The 13,241-nt window shown below is 46.8% G+C and overlaps 1 long non-coding RNA gene across 1 annotated transcript; it reads right to left on the reverse strand.

Moving 5' to 3' along the window:
• Positions 1–3,870: 3,870 nt before the first annotated feature.
• LOC109367484 lies at positions 3,871–12,483 on the reverse strand. Its single transcript, XR_002114662.2, has 3 exons — positions 9,119–12,483; positions 8,793–8,959; positions 3,871–5,355 (listed from the first exon to the last, which is right to left on the reverse strand). It is a non-coding gene; the product is annotated as an uncharacterized LOC109367484 (long non-coding RNA).
• Positions 12,484–13,241: the final 758 nt, after the last annotated feature.

Raw genomic sequence — 13,241 nt, forward strand, 5'->3', positions numbered from 1 at the left:
CTGGGGGGGGAGGACAGGAAGGCCCTCGTTATTCAGGGCTTGCTAATTAGATGGGAATGTTATCTCCAAACCAGATGTCTGTTCTGACCTCCCTCTAACCTCCTGCTGGAAATCAAAACAGACGCAACTGTTTGTTTTAAAATAACAAAAATAAGTCTTTGGGGTGAAGCAGGAAAATCTGGCCCATGGGGTACAGCTGGGGAGGGAGGAGGGCGTGCAACCAGATAAGCCTGGTAAGATGTGCCAGGTGGCAGAGCTGGAAGGGATGGGCAGAGAGCAAAGTCCCATGGCTTATGGTGGCTGTACATATGTGCTGGATCCTCTCAAAAGAGAGGGCTCTGGGGAGACCTTATAGCAGCCTTCCGGTATCTAATGGGACCTCCGGAAAGGTGGGGAGGAGCTCTGTATCGTGGAGCGGAGTGATAGGACGAGGGGTAATTGCTTTAAACTAAAGGGTAGGGTTTAGGTTAGCTATAAGAAAAGGTCCTCATAATGAGGGCGGTGACGCACTGGCACAGCTGCCCAGAGAGCTGTGGTGTCCCATACCTGGAGGTGCTCAAGACCAGGTTGGATGGGGCATTGAGCAGCCTGAGCTGGTGGGGGGCAGCCCTGCTCATGGCATGGGGTGAGGCTCCATGATCTTTAAGGTCCCTTCCAACCTTAAACAATATCCAGCAGCAATGGTTGCTCAGGGTCAATCTCCTACTAGACATGAGTCCCATCCCATTCTTGCTGGGCTCTGTAGGTCCAGAGGTGGAACTGCTGGAGGAGGCTGAGCTGAGCCTGAATTTTACCTCCCCACCTTTCTTTGGGGTTGATTAAAGGGTGCAGTAGGAGGTGCTGATTCTTGGAACAAGCTCTGCTTTTCAAGCCTAATCCCAACCTCTTTTTGCTCATGGTATCTAAGGCAGACCACGGGTTGTTTCAGAATAAGCAAGCCAGCTGACACCAACAATTGGTAATTCTCATCCTGTGCTTACAGTAAAAACCTGTTTTATTGCATTTCTGCAATAACCTTCTATAGCTGGGGAACAAACTTTGTCCTGCTCTGAGTGCTTCACCTATGCTGAGGCCCAGCACACTCAGATTTCTCTTTGGGCCGCAGCCTGCCATGCATATCTACAAACCATTTGAAAAACATGGCTTGTACCAAAGTGCCCCAGGCCCTCTCTCTGGATGGTGAAGAGACTCCCTGGGGTTTTCACCCCTGGAAGCAGTCAGGGTGCCCTGTTCCTGCTTCCTGCCTGGCTGTGGCTCTTGGGCAGCCTCGAATCTCACATCCTGTGGACTTTCCTCAGTCCACAGCCCACAACCCGTCTCAGCCTGTCCTACTTCCCATCTCTCATGAAGACTGCTGAGGGATTATTCATCACAACATGCTCCTGATACCACAGAAGGCGTGACTGATTTGCAGCGCTATGTCATTTTCTCTACCGTTGTCCCCACGCCAGCGAGTAAAAGCTTTGAGATCTCCCTTCCCACTTACCTCCTTTCAGACCACTTCTGGCCCACAAGTGGGTATTCTTTTCACTTTGCTCTAAAGGCCGTGCCTCACAGATATGACCTCAGAGGAGTGATGCATTGCCCTCAGGCAGCATCACCAAAGCAGAACATGATCTCGGTTGTCTTCCAGCCCGGGCTGCTGCCCAGTACACCCCGCCTCCCTCTGCTCGAGCCACTGGAGCACAGCAATAGCTGAGAGGTGAGTAATGGAGAAGCTACCTGACCAGATCCACCTGGTAAATATCTCCAGTAACAATGGGGGGGAGGACCTGCAACTGCTGAGGCAGAGCCGCTGGGAGAAAAAGATGGTGCTCAGACATCACGGGGTACACAGGCTAAAATTAATTAAATTAATTTGTGGTCTCACTGTAACGGAAGCTTCTTGGTCTCCCAGGTTTGTGATTCCCTCAGTCCTTGTCTGGTTTGTCACTGAAAAATCCTTCCCGTGACCGTGCATGTCCAACGCCTCTCTGGCACCCGGGCACTTGACCGAACCAAGGAAATGGTTGAGCTGGAGACACAGCTCTTCCTCTCAATTCGGGCCACTTTCCAGCTGAATGGAGCTGTGAGATCCGCGGCTGGCAGTGGGAGTGCGAAGGTCAAGGAGGGAGGGGAGGAGGAGGGAAGAGGACTTCTTCCTCTGGGGGCTGCCCAGGCTTGGGTTGGCTTTGTGCAGTTTTCAAACCACAGCCCTGTCCTTCTGAGGCTGAGAAGGAACAGGATGTTCACTTGGAGCTTGACCTAACCCGAGTCACTTATCCCAAAGGAAGGACTGCTCAACTTCTCTTGAGCCTGATGCAGCCCCCATACAGCCAAGGAGTGACTGTGGTGGCATGCTTAAGAGAGAGGTGGCTCATCTCCTGCTCTTTCCCAAAACACAGTATCATTTTTAGGAGGTAGATGCCATGACACCTCTCTTTTCTTTGCCCACTGAGAGAAACCAGAGTGATGTCCTGCAGGTTGGCACCAAGCTCAGCACCAGAGCTGCAGACCGCACTGTGCCCCTGCCCCAGTCCAGCCACCTCATGTACATGATCTACTGCCTTGACTTTCCGTGTCCTCAGTCTAATGAACTCGTGTTAGGAATGCTATGTGCATAGCGACCTTATCTGATGACAGTGACATGCTCAATGTGTTTATGTTTAGTCTTGTTTGCAACCAGCATGCAGATGGGTCGGGCTGGGCTGTACCAACCCAACGCCGACGCGTATGGCATTGCTGGGGGATCCCAAAGCTGGCAAGGGAGGCAGCACTTTGAGTACTGTTTGCCAGCTGCAGCTTTTCACACACTCGCCAGCGCCTGATCGGCCACGTGGGGTGGAGGCTGTTTGCTTTCCCTTCCTTTTTTTCTTCCGATTCTCAGTGCTATCACAACCAGATGGGAATAGGTTTCCCATGTTGGATGCGGGGGACTGCGCAACCCATCGCTCCCAGATCCCCACAGAGTCTCAAGATGCAGAAAGCAGCCGATTCACTGCAGCTCTGCAGGGAGGAGCGGGGCAGAAGGGAGGGGAGCGCAGTTTTGGCCGTTCCAGCAGCTGGGCTGCAGGAGGGTTCCCAGGGTTTTTCCCAGGAAGGAGGTCAGGGCCGGCCGGCCTCCAACCCCGGGAGGCCCCACCTCCACACAGCCTCCAGTGCTGTGCTCCTGCCCTTATAAGGATGTGGTTGTTGCTGAGGAAATAGATATTGAAAAATAAATGCCATAAAAAGCTGTGTGAGTGTTACCTGCCCTGCTCTGCAGAAGCTTGGAAGCTCACCCCAGAGAGCTCCACGCTGACAAAGCCTCTGTTCTGAGATTTCTTCATTCGCTTCACAAAGTGCTGTGGGAGGAGGCTCACAGCTTCTTGCACTGTTCTTTTCCTCCCTTTTTTCAGTTGCTCGTGAGCCAAAAGTTTCCGTGCTTTGAAGGGTAGCAGTTTCCCCCTTCAACTGAGCATTTATTTTCAGGGGAGAAAAGAAATGGCACAACAACACGCTTGCAAAGGTGGTACGCAGCACTGTTCACATTGCTGCTGGCTGCTTTTGGGTCTCCATCCCATAGAGAGAATTCATGTGGGCAGGTTGGGTGCTGAGCTATAGGCCCTAATCCTGCACTGCCTTCCATGTGAGGTCCTCTGCAGCATGGGGATACATGGCTGTCAGTGTCCTGTATCTCCTGCTTATAACATGAGCCTCCACACTGACAACAACCTCCATCACTTCTCTGTGGAAAAATTATCTTCTGAGGGCATACATAGTGCCCTTTCTGAGAGTAGTGCATTCCAGCAGGGAATACCCAAAAACAGAGGAGATCCTGCTGTCTCATGGAAGGAGAAGCTTGCCATGATGAGAAAAACACCATGGGTTTGAACAGCAGCAAAGCCCTACGCCAGCAGTCAACAACCTGGTGTACCCATCAGACAATAGCTTGCCTGTTTCCTAATGTAGCTGAGTTTTACTCCTTTCTCCCTTCTCAACTTTTCTCTAAGTAATGAAGCAATTCATTGTCAGTGCATATTTTAAACACTGACTCTCTTGGTTCCTGTCTTAGACCCAGCACACACTTCCCAAAATTTTCCTGTGGGCCTCAGCTCCAGCAGTTGAAACATTTTCCATCGTATGTGAAGTGGCTGCATGCTGCCGTGAGATCCTTGCTTCCCCAGCCTGCCCAGTCAGAGCAGATCCTGTCGCACATCCCATCTGGTTCATGCTATGGGCACTGGGGCCAATCTCTGCCTTTCTTTACTTCTCATTGCCACCTCATGGAGCTCACGTGGTTCATTTGGGCATGAAAGCTCTCTAGGGAAAGGACCAAGGGCTGATGTTGGCTTGAGAAGCAACCTGCACTACTGCAGTACTGCAGTAAGTAAGGAGGACTGTAACGTGATGTGATGCGATAAAGGGGGGAATGTTTTCAGGAGATGTCTCCTTCAGAGAGAAGAGGCGGGGAGGGATGTTCCCAAAAAGAACCACTGTACTTGGGAGGCTGCCATTGGGAATGATGAGTTGTCCCCACACAGCCCTGTCCAGGCCAGGAGACATAGATCTACAAGATCCTTGTTGCACTGCCCACTGTGCAGCTGGGGTTCTATAGGTCTGAGCTACACTTTCCCCAGTTCCATTTCACTACTGCCCTCCAGGCAGATCCTTGGGCACAAAGACAGCCTCTGGGGAGAATGAGTGGAGCACCTCATCTGTGCTAGTGGGTGCACAGGGTGCAGGACAGGTGGCAAAGGAAGCGTGATGCTGTTCACATGGATACTGAATCATAGCTGGGTTAAAGTATCTCACTCCACCTTGCTCCAGGAACCTAACAGGAAACAGAGATTAGAGAGCAGCAGCACAAAGTTTTGTGCCCTCATAGGGCATTTAATGTTTAGTGTTCTGACTTCAGTTGTCCTTACCCCAGTTTCCCAACCCTGGGATTGCCTCTTCCAGCTCAGAGACAGACAGACCCCAGCCCCTCAGTTTTCCTGTTTGCCTTGGAGGAGGAAGAGGAGGGGTGCTGGTGCCACGGTGGCTGTGGGGCAGTGCAGTGCTAAGAGGTGAGGTTATGGTTATCAGGGTGATGCCAGGTTTGGCTCACTGATGAAGGGACAGAGGCCTCTCCCTTCACAGTGCTGTGTGTGCAGGATCAGCCAGCCAGGGCACAGAGAGGTGTGCAGGGGGGCAAGCATCTGCTTTATGCAAACCTGGCTTTGTAAATGGAACTACTGCTGAGGTAGCACCCGCTTCAAGACACGGGAGTCCAGATCTGGTTCTTCCCTGCCCCAGGAATTTCCACCCAGAGTCACCTCCAGGAGAGTACAATCCAGGTTTCCAGTTTTAAAGAAGACATTACAGTGATCTGAAGAGACCTTGGGCTCTTGTATCCTAAGAAGCAAAAATAAGGCATCGTTATATGCATCTAATTATATATTTTTTCCCTCTCCTGCTTTACATATTTTCCTGCTTGGGATTTTTTTTTCCTCCTTCTTAATTAGAAGACTAATTTTAGAAATTAGTTTTGTCCACTCTGGAAAACGAATAGAAAATTAGTAAAAACGTGGTAGCATGGAAATGAAAGTGAGCCTGGGGAAAGGTAATTGTTTATAACCGAGGGGTTCAGTTGACTCCTGTGCCTAATTAACACACCACAAAGGGGAGCCTTTGTTGAAGGCTCCACACCCTGCTATTCCAATTAAGGTACAAGAGAGATCATAACAAAAAGAGCTGGGAGACAGCTGGTATGTCCCCTAGCAAAGCCAAACCTGACTTAGCATTCCTTAAGTTAAAAAAATAATAATACACATACCTCCTCTTCCTGCATGCATTTTTCTCTCCATGTAATGCAATACTCCTTCTCATGGATTCCAAGAAAGAACAAAACCCTTATCTTTCTGATTCCCATCACTGATGTGTTTCTAAACCACAGGGAAAAGGGGTCGGGATGATTATTTTAAGGGTTCTGATGGCTGTTGGAAGAAACTTTGCAGGAAAGCTGAATCATCGAATGAGCACCTAGTTTTTATCTTTTTGTGTTTTGCTATCCCACATCTAAGGGGTGGCTTATGGAAATTCAGAAAGCTTTTAAATATGTACATTCTTCTGTAAAGAGTCAAAGAATTAATAGTCCTCCTATGTCTCACAATTAGCTGCAAATGTGTATATAGGTGAGTGCTTGAAGTTCAGTGCAGCTGTTGTTGGGGCAATGGCAGAGCAGCTAGGACCAGAGAATCATAGAATGGAAGGGACCTTTATGGGCCATCTAGTCCAACTCCCCTGTAATGAACAGGGTGCTTCTGCTACATGTGTGAAATGCAAAGAGGGAGAGGACAGGACTTCTTAGCATGCTTGTTTACTACATGTTTTCACCCAATAGGTAGAAGAGAGTAGAGCTATCATCTCATTTAGTGTTTTAGATCTGTGTCATGTGTGGAACTCTATCTCAAAGTCTGGGTACTCTCCCACCAACTTCCTTCTACATCCCTGCCCAGAAGGCAGTGGGGCATACAGGACTGCTTCCCTCCCAGCCTAACGCAAGTAGCTGCTCAAACAGAAGGATTTCACAAAGAGCCCCTGAAAACATCTCTGATCAGTGGGTTTGGTTCTTCTAATGCTTTCCTACCTCTTGATAACAGAAATGCTGCAGGATGGGTGCTAACCGGAGGTTGGGCAGTCCAGCAGCCTGCTGCTCCTCAGTGACGTATTGATTTTTGACAGGAATTCATTATACAAACACACAGGGTGCCCCGTGAGTTGCTTTCTTTGTTGCAGAATAATCCCAGGAAACAATGCTCTCACAAATGTGGAAAAAGGTGGCTGCGCTAAGTGGGGCTTTTGCCTGCATCTTGGCTAAAATGTGGTTTCCCATTTTGCTTATACCTCATCTATCTGGTGGTATTTTCTCACATCCTGCAAAGATAATGCCTTAGTAATTCCCCAGGGCTCATTTTCTGCCTTCCCTCCTGGTACTGTCAGTTCTTCAGGTCTTCTGTTCCAGGGGGCTGAAACAAACTTCCTGTGCTTCCTGTGCTGCCCCATATGTTCCCAAAGGCTGTACCAAACAGTGCATGCTGGTAGTGGGAGGCCGAAGGGATCTGGGAGAATGAAGGAGGCTCTCAAGGGAGCAGGGAAGAAAAAAGTCCCAAATGTGGGAGGGAATCTTGGCAGAACAGAAAGGGGGGTTGTTGAGCAAAGCACGCACTGGCTTCAGCCACACAGAGCTCACAATATGTTACACTGAGAATCTGTGGGTGTGTTTATAAGACCTGCTGCTGACTTGCATGCACAAAGGATGTCGCCTCCTCTTATCAGAAAAATGTGACTCCAGGCTCGCAGAAGAGGGTGAATGCTGGTGTGACTGCACATCAAATCTTTCTGGCTGCAGAGCCATAGCCCAACAGAATGGGCCCAAAGCTTGGCTCTCACCGGACCGACTTTGGTTTCTGGCAGACAAGAGCAGTGTCTTTAGTTGTGGTAGGCTATAAACTAGTTAGTTCCCCTACAGTTCCCACAACAAAGCTGTAACGGGCATCTGGATGATTTTCTACAGCTCTGGAAAAATCCCTTGTTTCAAGCATCTCTTGGGTATACTTGAATATTTCAAGCTAGTTTCACTTTGTCCTCAGCCAGCTCACTGGATGAGAACCACAGAGTCACTTCATTTGAGCAAATATTTGGCCTCGATTACTCTTGCAGGCTGAACCCAAAACCAAACAGCAAACATGAGGTAAGCTTCAAGGCACTATTAGCACACACACTGTAACCTCTGGAAAGGCAGCAGGCTGAAAGTGGGGCTGTTCCCATGTCCTGCAGGGATGAAAAAAGGGAGACTCAGTTCCCTTTGGAGGAAGAAGATGCCTGGGGGGGGGGCAAGGGAAGTGAACATCCAGTTAGATGCCCTTTGTATAGAGGTGTGTTAGAGGTGAGTGATGCGGAAATGCAGTTTAAACAATGTAAGCATTGTGCAGTAGCTAATCACCATTCACCTTTGCAGGTTCTCTGAACTTGGTCCTTTTCTCCTGCTACTCTGTTCTTGTTTCTGTGAAAACTAGGCCCAGCCTGAGACCAATGAAGGAAAAGAGAGGCAGAGGCTATGTATGGCTCTCCATGGCCCTACCTAACCAGGAAAGCAACATTTAGATGGCTTTGGCAATTCATTCCAAGTATTTTCTTCTTATCAATATCTGATCCAAGCCTGGCCAGTATGTTTGCAACCTGTGTGTCACAAGCATGACAGCTGCAAGGCCACACGGATGTTTATTCCCCTTTCAGCTTATCCTCTATTGAGTAAAGAATGCCCCCAAGCCCTTCTGAATTCAGGAATCTGAAGCATTTCTTACCTCCTCTAAGAAAGGGAGAAGGACAAGGAGGAATTTGAGATGCTAATGAAGGACCGGTAGCAATTGTGAAAGCCAGAGCTGTGAAGCCAGGGCAGGCAAGTCCAAAATGTCATGCCCGGTACTGGTTGAATTATCACTGAAGGAGCTAAATCACAACAGTTTGTGTGAAAATGATCTTTGTTTTCTGTGGCAAGGAGATGGCATGTTTATTTAAGGTAACAGAATGTGTTCTGCTGGCATTTTGGACAAGCTGCATTAGGCTCAAGGCAGACAACTCTGATCTCACGTGTTAGTTGGGGGGCAGACATTTTTGCTGCATGGCTCGCATTTCTGCTACTTAATTCCTTTTGTATAATTTCTTTTCTGGCTTTTAAAGCTAGATGAAAAATAACTAGCAGCAGGAGAACAGGGCTAGAGGAAAGAAGGTTAGGAAGGGGGTATACTGAACTAAAAATGTATTCTGCTTAGCACAGTACTTGCACTTACATGGCAGTGATAATTATATTTGAATTCCTTGGAGGTAAAGAGCTCTGGGCCATTGTTCTTGGTATGTCAGATCAGGAATGCGGTGCCTGCAACCTTGCATAATGGAGTTGCAATTCCATCCCAGGGTTTGGAGGAACTCACAAGCTCCAAGGGGAGCTTTTCTCTACCTAAAAGAGAAGTTTTCATTTAGATGTTTTAGAGGACACTTCCTGTGACTTTAAGCACAGTTGTGACAATCTGCTTTCCTAAATAGATCCCTTCTACAACGCAGCATCGGCTCTGTTGTATTGAAAGGAGGGTCTCTGGTGCAAAGTAAATTTACTTACTGTGCTACCTAACTGATGGGTAGAGATTTATGCCTCTGATCTATACCCCAGCAGAGATGCTGCACGCAAACATTCCGTCTTCCAGCTGCAGGTCTTGTCGGTAGTATGTTAACAAAGTAAGAACACATTTCTCTTTCACTGAATCTGAAGCAAGAACCACAATGAAGGGACAGGAATTCAGCAGGTCGTTCACACAAGACTGTGTGGGTGGATGACTGGGGAGATGTGGAAGGTAGAATAACTGTTTCAAATGGTAGGCACAGCTCTTCCCCTCCTCCCCAACCTTGGAGTATGCCTCCCTCCTATTTTTTCTGTCAGCAAAATCAGCTTGAAAGATTATTGTCGCAGTCCCACAGTTTAATCCCTCTGGTTGTGCTGCTGCATCTGTCTCTCTGTGGGCCTATAAACTAGATCAGTGAGCCAATCTTTCTTTCTTAACCTTCTTTTTAGACCCCAGCGATCCACTTTACAATATGGTTTGTGAAACATCCACGTCAGCACCACAGCAGCAGTGGCTGTGACACAGTATGAGGAATGAGTGGCTGGGGGGAGAACAGATAACATCTCAAGCCAGTTTGGCTGACAAAGACATCATTACAGAATTGGACATTGACACAGGAAAATGAGACATTGAAGCTATACCTTTTTCAGAGCCGTAACAGAAGCTGGGTAGGCATGTGAAGGGTAACCTCTTCCTGTAAGAAAAGGGCAAATATATTCTCTTCCTACTGCTTCTGGCCACTTCTGAGACAGGTTGCTGGGCCACATTTGCATTAATGTGGTCCAGTGTGGCTCTTTTACATCAGCTGTTCCTGTTAGAATTTGGAGGAACAGAGCTAGAATTTGGGCTTAAATAGTCATGAAATTTGTAAGCTCTGATGCTCCAGCGGGAACATCACTTGCTTTCACTCCTTTCACATCTTGTGTTCATGGTTTTCCACCTTCTGTGCTTTCACAGTTTGAATTTGGCATTTGTTACGGGAGCAGAACAATAAAGAATTGGCACAAGGGGAAAAGGAAGTTATGTGCTAATAGATGGTGCCTAAATTCCAGACAAATTTCATGTTGTTCAGAGAACACAGGCAATGAAAGTCCACAGTAACGTTGCTTTCTCCTCCTACATACTCAGTTCCAAAGAACTGTTTCCTGCTGTTACAGTATGTAAAAACCCTTCAAGTTCTCGTCTGCACTTAGAACAGCTGCTATGTATGGATATCTGTATTAAAGATCCTGTACCCAGAGCTGCTTTTTTAATTAGTTCTAATTATGAAACTGCTCTGAAACTGCTGATGTTTCAGGCATCTGCAAAAGCAGACTTCTTCTAAGCTAAGAGGCTTCTTAGCAATAGCAGATTGTGACATTCTCCAGATCTGTGTGCATGCAGTTTCTGTGTCTAAAGTCTGTGGTTAACTGTGGTTAGCATTTAGCAATGTGACTTCTCTGATAAAGTAAACACCTTTTGTCTCCTGTCATTCTTCTTTAAGTCTCTAAGAAACTTGTTTTGGAAGAGATTTCTTCTGCCTTGCAAAGCACTTGGAAATTATTTATCAAAATGAATTTGGACACTTTGCCTTTTGTCAGATATAGAAATCAAATGTGGCCAAGTTCAGTCACAACAGTTCAGTCTTCAACCTGATTGCCTGGGGTTAGGCCACGATAGGGGAGATTGGTGTCATTTGGCAAATTGAGCGTTTGCTTGATGCGTAGTGAAGGCTGGCAAACTGAGGAGTAACTTCTGGATACTGAGCAATAAGGGTCTTCTTTCCTCCAGAAATACTAACGTGCTGTTATTTTACCCCCACCAAACTTATAAATCTAGCTGCTGTTGAGATGCTGGTTTTCAGAACTCAGTGACCATTATAAGGATGCTGGCTTACAAGTCCTGGTGGAAGATGTGAGTGGCATTGATCAAAAAGACCAAACAAACATCCCGTGAATTTATAGACAGTAACGGAAGTATAAAATTGTTAGCTTTTTTACTCATACTTCTTTCTTTCTGAGGTGTGTCTCATTTCCTGGGTAACTTCCTGCCATCAGATCACCACTAAAACACTTCGCACTTACTTTCAAAATAATCAAGCTACAGAAAATAATTTTCAAATCTGACTTGTCACGACTACATGCATCTACACATCTGAGCACCAGGGAAATACGCAGAGTTTTCAAAAGAGGTGAGATACTTCTTCAGATGGAACAGGGTGGTGTGAAACTGCAGCAATCTCTGTTTTGAGTTCAGTTTTGGTGCTTGAAGTCATCAGAAAGTTTTGCCATTGATTAAACTGGAAACAACTTCTCAATTTCTTTATTCAAAGAAAAAAAAAAAAAAGAAGCCAAGCCTGAAGAAGACACTCCAGCCTGATCTTAGCCTGAAATCTTTGACTCAGAAAGTGCAGTATGAGAGCCAGAAAAGAGCAAAAAAACCTTGATATGTTCCCAGATCTTGCACTCCTTAACAATGACTGACAGTCTTTTAATGTCTGCATTTCATACTTCGTATCATTACCTTTTATTTCTCACATTACTTCTGCTGTCAGTTGATTTTTGCCTTTTGCGTTCCCTTGCCCTGCTTTTATTCTTCAAAACCTTTACTTAGACTTGATATTGACTGCTTGCTTTTGTTTACTTTCCTTAGCATTTGGCTGAAGACACAGCCTCTCCTTTTCTTAAAAGGTTTTTGATATATGCTGTAATCTTCAGTATTTTCATTGTCTCATTTTCATGGGAGAACTTAAAACCCTGTCCTTCAATCATTAAATAGCCTTTATATGTTTGTCACTTCTTCAGGGATAAGTCATGAGACGATGCAGACAGTGTCCCCATTTAAGGTATCTGATCACTTACGTATCTCTGGTTGCCTCATGTCACAGTTCCAGCTCCCTTTCATCCTTTGTCTTAATGTACTAGCTAAAACCTATGTTCTCTTCTTGCTGCCAAATTCTTATTTTTATGTTGTACCTATATTTATACCATTCATCTCTGCCTTTAACAATGACACCTTTGTATCCTTGAGACTCAGCTGTACAAATCTTTCAAAGCTCTCTGAGATCTCTTCCACTGCCTTTTGTGTCTCAGACATCAACGCTGGCATTGTTTCCAAACTGCAGCAATGAATCTTTCTGAGCCAGAAGTGTTTCACTTGGACAAGAGGTGCTTACTCAAAACACTTCTCTGCTGATGTCTTGATTCCAGCCTCTTTCAATTCATTTGCCTCTGTGATACTACCTGACATTACATAATCACAGAATTGTAGGAACTGGAAGAGACCTCTGCATATCACCTAGTCCAACTCCCTGCTAAGGCAGGTTCCTTACAGTAGGTTGCACAACAAAGTGTTAAGATAGGTCTGCAATACCTCCAGAGAAGGAGACTCCACAACCTCTTTGGACAGCTTGCTCTAGTGCTCTGTCACTCTCACAGCAAAGTTCTTCCTTGTGTTCATATGGAACTTCATCTGTTTCAGTTTTTTTCCCCATTATCTCTTGTCCTACTGCTGCATACCACTGAAAAGAGCCTGGCTCCATCCACTTGAGTGCTGCACTTTAGGTATTTATAAACAGTGATGAGATGCCCCCTAAGTCTTCTCTTCCTGACGCTGAACAGTCCCAGGGCTCTCAGCCTTTCCTCATGAGGGAGATGCTCCAGGACCCTCACCACCCCGGTGGCTCTCTGCTGGATTCTCTAGAAGTTCCCTGTCTTTCTTGATCTAGGGAATCCCAGAACTGGACACAGCACTCCAGATGTGGCCTCAGCAGGACAGCAGAGCAGAAGGATCATCTCCTTCGACCTGCTGGCCACGCTGTTTGTAATGTATTCCAGGATACCAATGGCTTTCTGAGCCACAAGGACACACTGTTGGCTCACAGCCAACCTACTGCCCATCAGGACACCCAGATCCTCTTTGCAGAGCTCCTTTCCAGCAGGTCAGCTGTACCCTCACCTGTACTGATACATGTGGTTATCCTTCCCCGGGTGTAGCGCTCTGCACTTGCTCTTGTTGAACCTCATCGGGTTCCTCTCCACTCATCTCTCTAGTCAGTCTAGGTCTCGCTGAACAGCAGCATAGCCTTCTGGTGCGTCAGCCACTCCTCCCAGCTTCATGTCATCAGCAAAACTGCTGAGGGTA

The sequence above is a fragment of the Meleagris gallopavo genome, chromosome 1 (genome assembly GCF_000146605.3).
Source record: "Meleagris gallopavo isolate NT-WF06-2002-E0010 breed Aviagen turkey brand Nicholas breeding stock chromosome 1, Turkey_5.1, whole genome shotgun sequence".
In the NCBI taxonomy this organism is placed as follows: Eukaryota; Metazoa; Chordata; class Aves; order Galliformes; family Phasianidae; genus Meleagris; species Meleagris gallopavo.